Below are 14,293 nucleotides of genomic sequence, written 5' to 3'. Positions count from 1 at the left end.
CAGACTCACTGAAGCAGAAGGAGGTTTTTGTACGGCTCTCTCTCACTGTGTGAACACACACGGACTGCAGAATCCACGCTGACAGAAATAAACTCCTGAATCTTCAGCCTGGACTCCACTGATGGTCAGGGTGAAGTCCAACCCAGATCCACTGCCACTGAATCTAGTCGGACGTCCTGACTGAAGCGTTGATGTGTAATAAACGAGGAGTTGAGGAACTTGTCCAGGTTTCTGAAGGTACCAGGACACACAGGGAGGGTTGCAATTACTTGGTTGACTCAGTCTGCATCCTAGATTTACTGAATCTCCCACATTAACAGCTTTGGTTGAAGGAGTCTGAGTCACAGTGACCTGGCCTCTTGTTTCTGGAAGCAAACAAGCAAACAGGGTGGAAATGTCAGCGGTCATTCTCTTTGCTGAATGTCAGACCCTCTTTGATTTTTCACAGATATAAATATCAAATAATTTCTCCATACACTCAGAAATGTCTCACAGTCTCTGGAGGGATTATGAACAAACTGTTTAGATTGGATGAAGCTGAGAAAACAAGTAAATGGTGAAATAAGAGTCAGCCAGTCTCACCTTGAATACAGGCAGCACATATCAGGATGAAAATGGCGGTGACAGACATGGTTTTGGGCGTCGCTGCCTCCAGGAACAAGTTGTGTTCAGCAGCGTTCAGCTTGCAGAAGTTTAAACCCTCCAGAGCTTTGAAGCAGATCCTCCAAATATAAAGTCCCTCTCTATGCAAATGAGCTTCCTGAATAAACTGAACTGCTGTTGCCACCATGACCAGCAGATGTGTGTGATGTTCTGTGAGGAAACAGTTTAATGTGTGTGGTATACAGTCAGCTGGGACCATCATCACCAGTAGATCTGTTAGACTGATGGATAACTGAGTTAAGTTGGAACATTAGATTGAGATGGAAATGATCTTGAGATTGGAAAGTGAGGGAGACTCAAGAAAACGTGTTATAAATTGTTGGGGAGTTAAGTTTACTCTTTCAGTTACAGGGTGTTTCCACTGAATGGCATTGAGAAAATACTGTAAACACACATCAACCAAAATCAGATTTACTGGAAGTTTATTGGAAACGGTTGCAATAGTTTGGAATCACAGATTTGATTAAACGCTTGTCCCGGCTGATTAGCAGTGATGAAGCTCAGTTTTAGTTTGGCCAGACACCAGCTCAGTTTGTTGTATAGAATGGCTTTGGCTCGCTCGACTAATCAGACACACCTGGCTTACACTGAGGCTGACCAATCAGATCATTAGCAACACCTGCAATAAGTAATCTCATTGGTTGAGTTAAGCTTCAACGGGTGGAGCCACAGTTTCTTAGAGTGCAAGTTAGCTAACTGGTGAACTTGAAAGGCAAAGAAGAAACTCTGGTCAAAATATAAATAAAAATATAAATGGCGATGACTTCTTTTTTCATTCATTCATGACCATGGCATTCATAATGGAAGGTCAGCAGCTAGCTAACTAGCTATCCTAGCTAACTTAGCATGGCTAGATTGTATTCTTCCTCCTCTCTTGTCTTTTTCTCTGAGCTTCAATCTAACATTCCTTAGCCAAAAAAACTGTGGTAGGTTGAGAAATGTCTGTAGAGCTAAAACTAGTCTACCTCCAGGTAACCAACCACCACTGGAGACCTATTCTGTTCTAAACATCAAGTTGGCTGGTAAAATACCCTGCTAAAAATCCACCAACATAGGCTGGTCACCAGCATGACCAGCAAAAAAGTGCCCAAAACACACTCTAAGCTGGTCACCAGCAAGACCAGCAAGTTGACCAGCAAAGCTGGTCTATGCTGGTGACTAGCTTGATCACCAGCAAAACCAGCTTTGCTGGTCTATGCTGGTTTCTTCAGCAGGGTAGTGAAAGTGGCTGCTGATTTTTGGGATGTAGACTTCCATCCAATGTGACCAATGGAAAAGTTAGCTTCCTACCCTGAACTGTTCGAGGTTTGAGATTTAAACTGATTATTGGCAGTGAGTTACGGTGACCTTTCGTTTCAATCATAAATGTTTTGAATCAGTTGGCACTACAAGACTGACTAATGATGATGTAACTGGGAACATTGTTCACTTGTGAATGTATGTGTATGTGAATTTGGAATTGATTCAGCTGGATTACTAACATATATGAGTAAGTCATCTGCGTATAAAGATATCTTGTGTCCCCTCCCCCCTCTGAATATGCCCTGATATCCAGTAAGTGAGCGAAGAGCAATAGCCACGGGCTCAATGGAGACTGCGAATAATAGAGGGGAGAGGGGACAGCCCTGCCTGGTGCCACGTTGCAACTGGAAAAACTTTGATCTAAAACCATTAGTCTGTACAGAGGCAAGAGGGGAGGCATACAAAAGCTTACCCCAATAAATTAAATTTCCGCCAAATCCAAATCTCTCCAAAACAGAAACAAGTAAGTCCCACTCCACCCGATCGAAAGCCTTCTGAGCATCACAGGAAATGAATACTTATGGACATTGGGGATTTGGACTCGGGGAGTGACTAATATTACAGAGTCTACGAAGGTTGGAGAACAGAAGCCTATTCTTAATGAAACCTGATTGGTCCTGTGAGATAATTGTTGGAAGAATCTTCTCTAGGTGAATAGCCAAAGTTTTTGATAATATTTTGGTATCAACATTTAGGAGGCTGCGGGGTCGATAGGATCAGTCAGCTGACACGCACAGGAAGATCCTCCAGGAAATAATCCCTTAAAAACATGTCACCTTAAAAACTTTGTTATACATCCATGCCTTTTGATTTAGGGTGCCTTTGTTAGCAAGGACAGCATTGAATTTCAAGCTAGGTTTGACACCGTAAAGTTTGTATTTTAAAAACATCAAGAAACAAGTGGATTATACAGCATGCATTGCAAAATAATGGGGGAAAATGTAAAGAAGATGTAGAGAGAAGTAACTGGGCTGTAACTCTAAATGACACCGCTGTTCTCCCGACTTTCGCACGGCCAAGCTTTGTTCAAACCCACAGAACTTTATTTAAAATTCCAGTCAAGATAACAAGTTTTCCAAAGACATCAAATGTGTCATGCTGAATTACAGGGAAATGTGTACAAAATGATACAGAAACATATAGATTTTTTTCCATTTGATGTAATGCTGCAGCCACAAAAACGTCTTGTATTTTGATATTTCATTCAATATAAGCAGCTAGAGCTTCAAGAAAGCGTTGGAATGAACAGATACAGAATATGGATGTGACGTTGTTGTACAGTTAGGAATTTTTTTTTTTTCTAACTTTGAAGCTGCTTAAGGGGAAATGTAAGGGTAAAGTCAGCTAAAGTCAGGGAACAAGGGGTTAAGTCATGTTCTATGAGGAATGTACAGTATGTTTGCAGCATTAACCTGATGCCAGATTTTGCAGTGCAGTTTGAGGTGAACTTCTCTCCATACAAACAGAGCGGAGCGTATCAGCTGACCAGGAACCAGCAGACAGTCAACTGTTCATTTGCATGGAGAGGAAACGCTGCATCAGCTCTCCTCTGGGGTTTATAGCTGAACGCTCAACAGTTTTTCCTCACAGTGAAACAGATCAGACCATAAGAACAATAATAAGACCAGCATGTCTTTCATCTGCATCTTCGTCTTGGCGATCACTTTCTACACCCAAGGTGAGTGATCATTTCAGTCTGAATTCAACAGATATCGTCACTTTCTCTGCTATAAAGACGACATTTTGCTGATCTAGACTCTGAGTTAGATTTGAACTTTTTCTCCCAGCTCAGTGGTTTCCATCCAAAACCCATTAGAGTGACAGGATGAGTCTCAGTCCCATATCAGTGAAAGGTTGAGTCGATGTTCCTGTGTTGTGTATTTCAGGGTGTACAGCGGACATTTTGCTGACCCAGACTCCAGAATCACTGGAGGTCCAGCAGGGAGATTCTGCCACCATCAGCTGTAAATCCAACAGTGACATCAATAACGAATTAGCCTGGTACCATCAGAAACCAGGAGGAGCTCGCAAATTCATCATTAATTTTGAATATGGTTTCACTTCAGGTCGATACCAAGGTAGTGGATCTAATTATGATTTCAGTCTGACCATCAGTAATGTCCACGCAGAAGATTCAGGAGTTTATCACTGTCAGCAGCATGACGCCAGACCGTTCACACAGTGATAAACAGCCGAACAAAAACCTCCTCAGTTAAAGAGGAAGTCACTCTACCAGCTTGAAGAGACCCGACGGCAAAGATTCAACATTCAGCAGTTTGCTGACATTTCATTTTCAAAGCATCAAAGTACATTTTTTTGTCATTTGGGGTACGTAATTTTTCTTTTGGAGGTGAAGGAGACAATATTTTTACCCTGAAGTGACAAGCATTTATACCCTACATTTTTGTACCTTTGTTTTGTACAAGTGTAGTTTAAATCAGTTATGTTTTAGTTAGTTTTAATTTAGTTTAGTTAAGTTGCACATTGTTAAATTCAAACAAATTATTATTATAATTTTAAATCAAAGTAATAAAATGCAGCATCAAAGTACATGTAATGAGAAAAACACAAGGGAGAGAAAAATGACAAATGAGTGAAAGTGAGATAAAATAGCCAACTATAAGGGGCTTATGAAAATCTTAAAAAAATCTCACCTCAAAAAATAAAAAATGTCAACAAAAAATCAAAAACAATTTCATGTTATGTTAATTATTATAACTATAATTATTATGAGTGTCGCATGCTTTATGTTTTTAACACAAACCTGTGGTAACACTCTCTTCTGTCCAGAAACTACAGATGAAAATTTGCATTTTTACTAAGTCTGGAGGAGTTAATGTAATTGTTCCTGTTAAAGTACTAGTACTACCACTAATAATAATAATAATAATAATAATAATAAAGAAGCAAGTCAAGCTCTGACACTACCAGGTCTCTTCAAGCTGTTACTTCCTCTTTAACGGACGGAGGTTTTTGTACGGCTCTCTCTCACTGTGTGAACACACACGGATTGCAGAACGCACGCTGACAGAAATAAACTCCTGAATCTTCAGCCTGGACTCCACTGATGGTCAGGGTGAAGTCCAACCCAGATCCACTGCCACTGAATCTAGTCGGACGTCCTGACTGAAGCGTTTTTGTCTGATAAATGAAGAGTTGAGGAACTTGTCCAGGTTTCTGAAGGTACCAGGACACACAGGGAGGGTTGCATGAAGTTGGTTGACTCAGTCTGCATCCTAGATTTACTGAATCTCCCACATTAACAGCTTTGGTTGAAGGAGTCTGAGTCACAGTGGCCTGGCCTCTTGTTTCTGGAAGCAAACAAGCAAACAGGGTGGAAATGTCAGCGGTCATTCTCTTTGCTGAATGTTGGACTCATATTCCACACTGAGAGACTGATGAATTAACAACCAGACACCACAAAACATGGAATTGCACTGAGTTGTTCTGTTTAGATTGGACAAAAACTGTGAGAAAACAAGTAAATGTTGAAATAAGAGTCAGCCAGTCTCACCTTGAATACAGGCAGCACATATCAGGATGAAAATGGCGGTGACAGACATGGTTTTGGGCGTCGCTGCCTCCAGGAACAAGTTGTGTTCAGCAGCGTTCAGCTTGCAGAAGTTTAAACCCTCCAGAGCTTTGAAGCAGATCCTCCAAATATAAAGTCCCTCTCTATGCAAATGAGCTTCCTGAATAAACTGAACTGCTGTTGCCACCATGACCAGCAGATGTGTGTGATGTTCTGTGAGGAAACAGTTTAATGTGTGTGGTATACAGTCAGCTGGGACCATCATCACCAGTAGATCTGTTAGACTGATGGATGACTGAGTTATGTTGGAACATTAGATTGAGATGGAAATGATCTTGAGATTGGAAAGTGAGGGAGACTCAAGAAAACGTGTTATAAGTTGTTGGGGAGTTAAGTTTACTCTTTCAGTTACAGGGTGTTTCACTGTGAATATACTGTAAACACACATCAACTAAAATTGAATTTACTGGAAGTTTATTGGAAACGGTTGCAATAGTTTTTTGATTAAACGCATGTCCCGGCTGATTAGCAGTGATGAAGCTCAGTTTTAGTTTGGCCGGACACCAGTTCAGTTTGTTGTATAGAAACAGCTTTGGCTCGCTCAACTAATCAGACACACCTGGCTTACACTGAGGCTGACCAATCAGATCATTAGCAACACCTGCAATAAGTAATCTCATTGGTTGAGGGTGGAGCCACAGTTTCTTAGAGTGCAAGTTAGCTAACTGGTTAACTTGAAAGGCAAAGAAGAAACTCTTGTCAAAATATAAATAAAAATATAAATGGCGATGACTTCTTTTTTCATTCATTCATGACCATGGCATTAATGATGGAAGGTCAGCAGCTAGCTAACTAGCTGTCCTAGCTAACTTAGCATGGCTAGATTGTATTCTTCCTCCTCTCTTGTCTTTTTCTCTGGGCTTCAATCTAACATTCCTTAGCCAAAAAAACTGTGGTAGGTTGAGAAATGTCTGTAGAGCTAAAACTAGTCTACCTCCAGGTAACCAACCACCACTGGAGACCTATTCTGTTCTAAACATCAAGTTGGCTGGTAAAATACCCTGCTAAACAACCAGCATGACCAGTACAAATACCAGCTTAAACCAGCACCAGCATACACCAGCAAAAACCACCAACATAGGCTGGTCACCAGCATGACCAGCAAAAAAGTGCCCAAAACACACTCTAAGCTAGTCACCAGCAAGACCAGCAAGTTGACCAGCAAAGCTGGTCTATGCTGGTGACTAGCTTGATCACCAGCAAAACCAGCTTTGCTGGTCTATGCTGGTTTTTTCAGCAGGGTAGTGAAAGTGGCTGCTGATTTTTGGGATGTAGGCTTCCATCCAATGTGACCAATGGAAAAGTTAGCTTCCTACCCTGAACTGTTCGAGGTTTGAGATTTAAACTGATTATTGGCAGTGAGTTACGGTGACCTTTCGTTTCAATCATAAATGTTTTGAATCAGTTGGCACTACAAGACTGACTAATGATGATGTAACTGGGAACGTTGTTCACTTGTGAATGTATGTGTATGTGAATTTGGAATTGATTCAGCTGGATTACTAACATATATGAGTAAGTCATCTGCGTATAAAGATACCTTGTGTCCCCTCCCCCCTCTGAATATGCCCTGATATCCAGTAAGTGAGCGAAGAGCAATAGCCACGGGCTCAATGGAGACTGCGAATAATAGAGGGGAGAGGGGACAGCCCTGCCTGGTGCCACGTTGCAACTGGAAAAACTTTGATCTAAAACCATTAGTCTGTACAGAGGCAAGAGGGGAGGCATACAAAAGCTTACCCCAATAAATTAAATTTCCGCCAAATCCAAATCTCTCCAAAACAGAAACAAGTAAGTCCCACTCCACCCGATCGAAAGCCTTCTGAGCATCACAGGAAATGAATACTTATGGACATTGGGGATTTGGACTCGGGGAGTAACTAATATTAAAGAGTCTACGAAGGTTAGAGAACAGAAGCTTATTCTTAATGAAACCTGATTGGTCCTGTGAGATAATTGTTGGGAGAATCTTCTCTAGGCGAATAGCCAAAGTTTTTGATAATATTTTGGTATCAAGATTTAGGAGGCTGCGGGGTCGATAGGATCAATCAGCTGACACGCACAGGAAGATCCTCCAGGAAATAATCCCTCAAAAACATGTCACCTTAAAAACTTTGTTATACATCCATGTCTTTTGATTTAGGGTGCCTTTGTTAGCAAGGACAGCGTTGAATTTCAAGCTAGGTTTGACGCTGTAAAGTTTGTATTTTAAAAACATCAAGAAACAAGTGGATTATACAGCATGCATTACAAAATAACGGGGGAAAATGTAAAGAAGATGTCGAGAGAAGTAACTGGGCTGTAACTCTAAATGACACCGCTGTTCTCCTTTAAGTCATGTTTTATGAGGAATGTACAGTATGTTTGCAGCATTAACCTGATGCCAGATTTTGCAGTGCAGTTTGAGGTGAACTTCTCTCCATACAAACAGAGCGGAGCGTATCAGCTGACCAGGAACCAGCAGACAGTCAACTGTTCATTTGCATGGAGAGGAAACGCTGCATCAGCTCTCCTCTGGGGTTTATAGCTGAACGCTCAACAGTTTTTCCTCACAGTGAAACAGATCAGACCATAAGAGCAATAATAAGACCAGCATGTCTTTCATCTGCATCTTCGTCTTGGCGATCACTTTCTACACCCAAGGTGAGTGATCATTTCAGTCTGAATTCAACAGATATCGTCACTTTCTCTGCTATAAAAACGACATTTTGCTGATCTAGACTCTGAGTTAGATTTGAACTTTTTCTCCCAGCTCAGTGGTTTCCATCCAAAACCCATTAGAGTGACAGGATGAGTCTCAGTCCCATATCAGTGAAAGGTTGAGTCGATGTTCCTGTGTTGTGTATTTCAGGGTGTACAGCGGACATTTTGGTGACCCAGACTCCAGAATCACTGCAGGTCCAGCAGGGAGATTCTGCCACCATCAACTGTAAAGCCAGCAGTGACATCGGTAACAAATTAGCCTGGTACCATCAGAAACCAGGAGGAGCTCCCAAATTCATCATTAATTTTTATGATGGTTTCACTTCAGGTCGATACCAAGGTAGTGGATCTAATTCTGATTACAGTTTGACCATCAGTAACGTCCAGGCAGAAGATGCAGGAGTTTATCACTGTCAGCAGCATGAAGACTTTCCGTTCACACAGTGATAAACAGCCGAACAAAAACCTCCTCAGTTAAAGAGGAAGTGACTCTACCAGCTTGAAGAGACCCGACGGCAAAGATTCAACATTCAGCAGTTTGCTGCCATTTCATTTTCAAAGCATCAAAGTACATTTTTTGTCATTTGGGGTAGGTAATTATTCGTTTGGAGGTGAAGGAGACAATATTTTTACCCTGAAGACACAAGCATTTATACCCTATGTTTCTGTACCTTGTTTTCTACAAGTGTAATTTAAGTTAGTTATGTTTTAGGTTTGTTTTAACATAGTTTAGTTTAGCTGAGTTGCACGTTGATAAAAACAAACAAGTGATTTAAAAAAAAATCACAGTAACAAAATGCAGCATCAAAATACATGTAATGATAAAAACATAAGAGAGAAAAAAATGATAAATGTGTGCAAGTGAGAAAAAAAAACTTTAATGGGCTTATGAAAATTCATTAAAAAAATCTCACCTTAAAAAATGAAACTTTTATGTTTGTGGGTTATTATCATTATTATTATTATTACTATTTTTTGTGTAGATTTTGATTTGGTTTTAAATGCCTGAGTGTTGCTTGATGTTTTTAACACAAACCTGTGGTCCTAATACTACTACTAATAATAATAATAAAGAAAGAATGAATGTTGAATCTTTGCCGTCGGGTCTCTTCAAGCTGCTAGAGTCACTTCCTCTTTAACTGAGGAGGTTTTTGTACGGCTCTCTCTCACTGTGTGAACATCCCGTTACTACCAATCCAGTTGTAACTCTGACAGTAGTAAACTCCTGAATCTTCAGCCTGGACTCCACTGATGGTCAGGGTGAAGTCGCTCCCAGATCCACTGCCACTGAATCTAGTCGGACGTCCTGACTGAAGCGTTGATGTGTCATAAACCAGGAGCTGAGGAGCTTGTCCAGGTTTCTGAAGGTACCAGGACACACAGGGAGTGCTGCATGAAGACACTGAAGCAGCTTTGGCCACTTTACAGCCAACAGAGACGATTTCACCTGAGGAAACAGTTTTCTCTGCAGGAGTCTGAGTTACAGTCACCTGTCCTCTGGATTCTGGAAAAGGAGAAACATGGACATGAGGTTATAAACAGATATAACAACACACAGATATAAATGTCCAATTAATTCCTCTCACAGAAATCTCTCACAGTCTCTGGAGGGATTATGAACAAACTGTTTAGATTGGATGAAGCTGAGAAAACAAGTAAATGGTGAAATAAGAGTCAGCCAGTCTCACCTTGAATACAGGCAGCACATATCAGGATGAAAATGGCGGTGACAGACATGGTTTTGGGCGTCGCTGCCTCCAGGAACAAGTTGTGTTCAGCAGCGTTCAGCTTGCAGAAGTTTAAACCCTCCAGAGCTTTGAAGCAGATCCTCCAAATATAAAGTCCCTCTCTATGCAAATGAGCTTCCTGAATAAACTGAACTGCTGTTGCCACCATGACCAGCAGATGTGTGTGATGTTCTGTGAGGAAACAGTTTAATGTGTGTGGTATACAGTCAGCTGGGACCATCATCACCAGTAGATCTGTTAGACTGATGGATAACTGAGTTATGTTGGAACATTAGAACGAGATGGAAATGATCTTGAGATTGGAAAGTGAGGAAGACTCAAGAAAACGTGTTATAAGTTGTTGGGGAGTTAAGTTTACTCTTTCAGTTACAGGGTGTTTCCACTGAATGGCATTGAGAAAATACTGTAAACACACATCAACCAAAATCAGATTTACTGGAAGTTTATTGGTTGCAATAGTTTGGAATCACAGATTTGATTAAACGCTTGTCCCGGCTGATTAGCAGTGATGAAGCTCAGTTTTAGTTTGGCCAGACACCAGCTCAGTTTGTTGTATAGAAAAGGCTTTGGCTCGCTCAACTAATCAGACACACCTGGCTTACACTGAGGCTGACCAATCAGATCATTAGCAACACCTGCAATAAGTAATCTCATTGGTTGAGTTCAACTTAAATGCGTGGAGCCACAGTTTCTTAGAGCGCAAGTTAGCTAACTGGTGAACTTAAAAGGCAAAGAAGGAACTCTGGTTAAAATATAAATAAAAATATAAATGGCAAAGACTTCTTTTTTAGATTAGACAGTATATATATAGTATAAACAGTATGGTGTATAGTATATACAGAATGAACATGTGTATAGTATGTATAGTCACTGGAGGAAGGTGTCTGGGTGTTGCTGTGTGTGTGGGGGGGGTATCGGTGGGGTGGGGGGATGGGGAGGTATCCGGTGGGGTGGGGGGATGGGGAGGTATCCGGTGGGGTGGGGGGATGGGGAGGTATCCGGGGATGGGGGCTGTCACCGTGGTGCAGAGTTCAGTAAGGTGACAGCTGAGGGGAAGAAGCTGTTCCTGAGCCTGCTGGTCCTGGAACGGAGATTCCTGTAGCGCCTCCCAGAGGGGAGGAGGGCAAACAGTCTGCGGCCGGGGTGCGAGGTGTCCCTGACGACGCTGCGCGCCCTCCGCAGGCACCGCTCGAGGTGGACAGTCTCGACGGCAGGGAGTGCAGTACTGGTGATGCGTTGGGCAGTTTTTACCACCCTCTGCAGTGCTTTCCGGTCTGAGACAGAGCAGCTGCCATACCAAACTGTGATGCAGTTGGTAAGGATGCTCTCGATGGTGCAGCGGTAGAAGTTCACCAGGATCTGAGGAGACGTGGATTTTCTTCAGTCTCCTCAGGAAGAAGAGACGCTGGTGTGCCTTCTTGACCAGGGTTGAGGTGTTGAGGGTCCAAGAGAGGTCCTCGGAGATGTGGACACCCAGAAACTTAAAGCTGGTGACACGCTCAACCTCCGTTCCATTGATATGGACGGGGGTGTGTGCGCAGCCTTTGGTCTTTCTGAAGTCCACAATGAGCTCCTTGGTCTTCTTGGTGTTGAGGACCAGGTTGTTGTTGGCGCACCACGCCGCCAGGTGCTGGACCTCCTCCCTGTAGGCCGACTCATCGTTGTTGTTGATGAGGCCCACCACCATTGTGTCGTCTGCAAACTTGATAGTGGTATTGGAACCATGTACAGGCGTGCAGTCGTAGGTGAACAGGAAGTAGAGAGGACTCAGCACACAGCCCTGTGGAACGCCAGTGTTCAGGGTGAGGGTTGGGGAGGTGTGATTGCCTAACCTAACATACTGGGGTCTGTTGGTTAGGAAATCCAGTATCCAGCTGCAGAGGGAGGTGTTGAGGCCAAGGTCACCGAGTTTGGTGATCAGTTTGGAGGGGATGATGGTGTTGAATGCTGAACTGAAATCGATGAACAGCATTCTCACATAGGTGTTGTTGTTGTCCAGGTGGGAGAGGGCGAGTGAAGCGCTGTGGAGATGGCATCCTCGGTAGGCGAATTGGAGGGGGTCCAGTGTGGGTGGTAGGCAGGTTTTGAGATGAGCCAGGACCAGCCTCTCGAAGCACTTCATGATGACAGGGGTGAGCGCAACTGGGCGGAAGTCGTTTAGGCTCGCTGCAGTGGAGTGTTTTGGCACCGGCACGATGGAGGTGGTTTTGAAGCACGTGGGGACAGCTGCTTGGGCCAGTGACAGGTTGAAGATGTCAGTCAGGACCTCAGTCAGCTGCCCAGCACAGGCGCTGAGCACGCGTCCGGGGATGCCATCAGGGCCAGCAGCCTTACGTGCATTAATCTTGCTCAGCGCAGCACAATCTGGAGAGACGCCGAGCCTCGCATTGTGCACGTGCCGCCATCTTGGTCATTTTCAAATCAATTCAATTTTTTCATTCATTCATGACCATGGCATTCATTATGCAAGGTCAGCTAGCTAACTAGCTGTCCTAGCTAACTTAGCATGGCTAGATTGTATTCTTCCTCCTCTCTTGTCTTTTTCTCCGGGCTTCAATCAAACGTAGCCAGAAAAACTGTGATTGGTTGAGAAATATCTGTAGAGCTAAAACTAGTCTACCTCCAGGTAACCAACCATCATTTGAGTCCTATTCTGTTCTAAACATCAAGTTGGCTGGTAAAATAGTGAAAGCTCTGCTGATTTTATAGGCTTACAAACTTTATCATACATCCATGTCTTTTTATTTAGGGTGTCTTTGTTAGCAAGGACAGCTTTGAATTTCAAGCTAGGTTTGACACTATAAAGTTTGTATTTTAAAAAAGACAAGAAACAAGTGGATTATACAGCATGCATTGCAAAATAACTGGAGAAAATGTAAAGAAGACGTAGAGAGAAGTAACTGGGCTGTAACTTTAAATGACACCGCTGTTCTCCTTTAAGTCATGTTCTATGAGGAATGTACAGTATGTTTGCAGCATTAACCTGATGCCAGATTTTGCAGTGCAGTTTGAGGTGAACTTCTCTCCATACAAACAGAGCGGAGCGTATCAGCTGACCAGGAACCAGCAGACAGTCAACTGTTCATTTGCATGGAGAGGAAACGCTGCATCAGCTCTCCTCTGGGGTTTATAGCTGAACGCTCAACAGTTTTTCCTCACAGTGAAACAGATCAGACCATAAGAACAATAATAAGACCAGCATGTCTTTCATCTGCATCTTCGTCTTGGCGATCACTTTCTACACCCAAGGTGAGTGATCATTTCAGTCTGAATTCAACAGATATCGTCACTTTCTCTGCTATAAAGACGACATTTTGCTGATCTAGACTCTGACTTAGATTTGAACTTTTTCTCCCAGCTCAGTGGTTTCCATCCAAAACCCATTAGAGTGACAGGATGAGTCTCAGTCCCATATCAGTGAAAGGTTGAGTCGATGTTCCTGTGTTGTGTATTTCAGGGTGTACAGCGGACATTTTGGTGACCCAGACTCCAGAATCACTGGAGGTCCAGCAGGGAGATTCTGCCACCATCAGCTGTAAATCCAGCAGTGACATCGCTAACGAATTAGCCTGGTACCATCAGAAACCAGGAGGAGCTCCCAAACTCATCATTAATTTTAATGATGGTTTCACTTCAGGTCGATACAAAGGCAGTAGAAATAATTATGATTTCAGTCTGACCATCAGTAACGTCCAGGCAGAAGATGGAGGAGTTTATTACTGTCAGCAGCATTCCAGCAGACCGTTCACACAGTGATAAACAGCCGAACAAAAACCTCCTCAGTTAAAGAGGAAGTGACTCTACCAGCTTGAAGAGACCCGACGGCAAAGATTCAACATTTCATTTTCAAAGCATCAAAGTACATTTTTTTGTCATTTGGGGTACGTAATTTTTCTTTTGGAGGTGAAGGAGACAATATTTTTACCCTGAAGTGACAAGCATTTATACCCTACATCTTTGTACCTTTGTTTTGTACAAGTGTAGTTTAAATCAGTTATGTTTTAGGTTAGTTTTAACTTAGTTTAGTTAAGTTGCACATTGTTAAATTCAAACAAATTATTATTATTATTATTATTATTTTAAATCAAAGTAATAAAATGCAGCATCAAAGTACATGTAATGAGAAAAACACAAGGGAGAGAAAAATGACAAATGAGTGAAAGTGAGATAAAATAACCAACTATAAGGGGCTTATGAAAATCTTAAAAAGTCTCACCTCAAAAAATAAAAAATGTCAACAAAAAATCAAAAACAATTTCATGTTATGTTAATTATTATAACTATA

This window comes from Centroberyx gerrardi, chromosome 10 (genome assembly GCF_048128805.1).
Source record: "Centroberyx gerrardi isolate f3 chromosome 10, fCenGer3.hap1.cur.20231027, whole genome shotgun sequence".
Lineage (NCBI taxonomy): Eukaryota > Metazoa > Chordata > Actinopteri > Beryciformes > Berycidae > Centroberyx > Centroberyx gerrardi.
Note: the sequence above shows the minus strand (reverse complement) of the source record.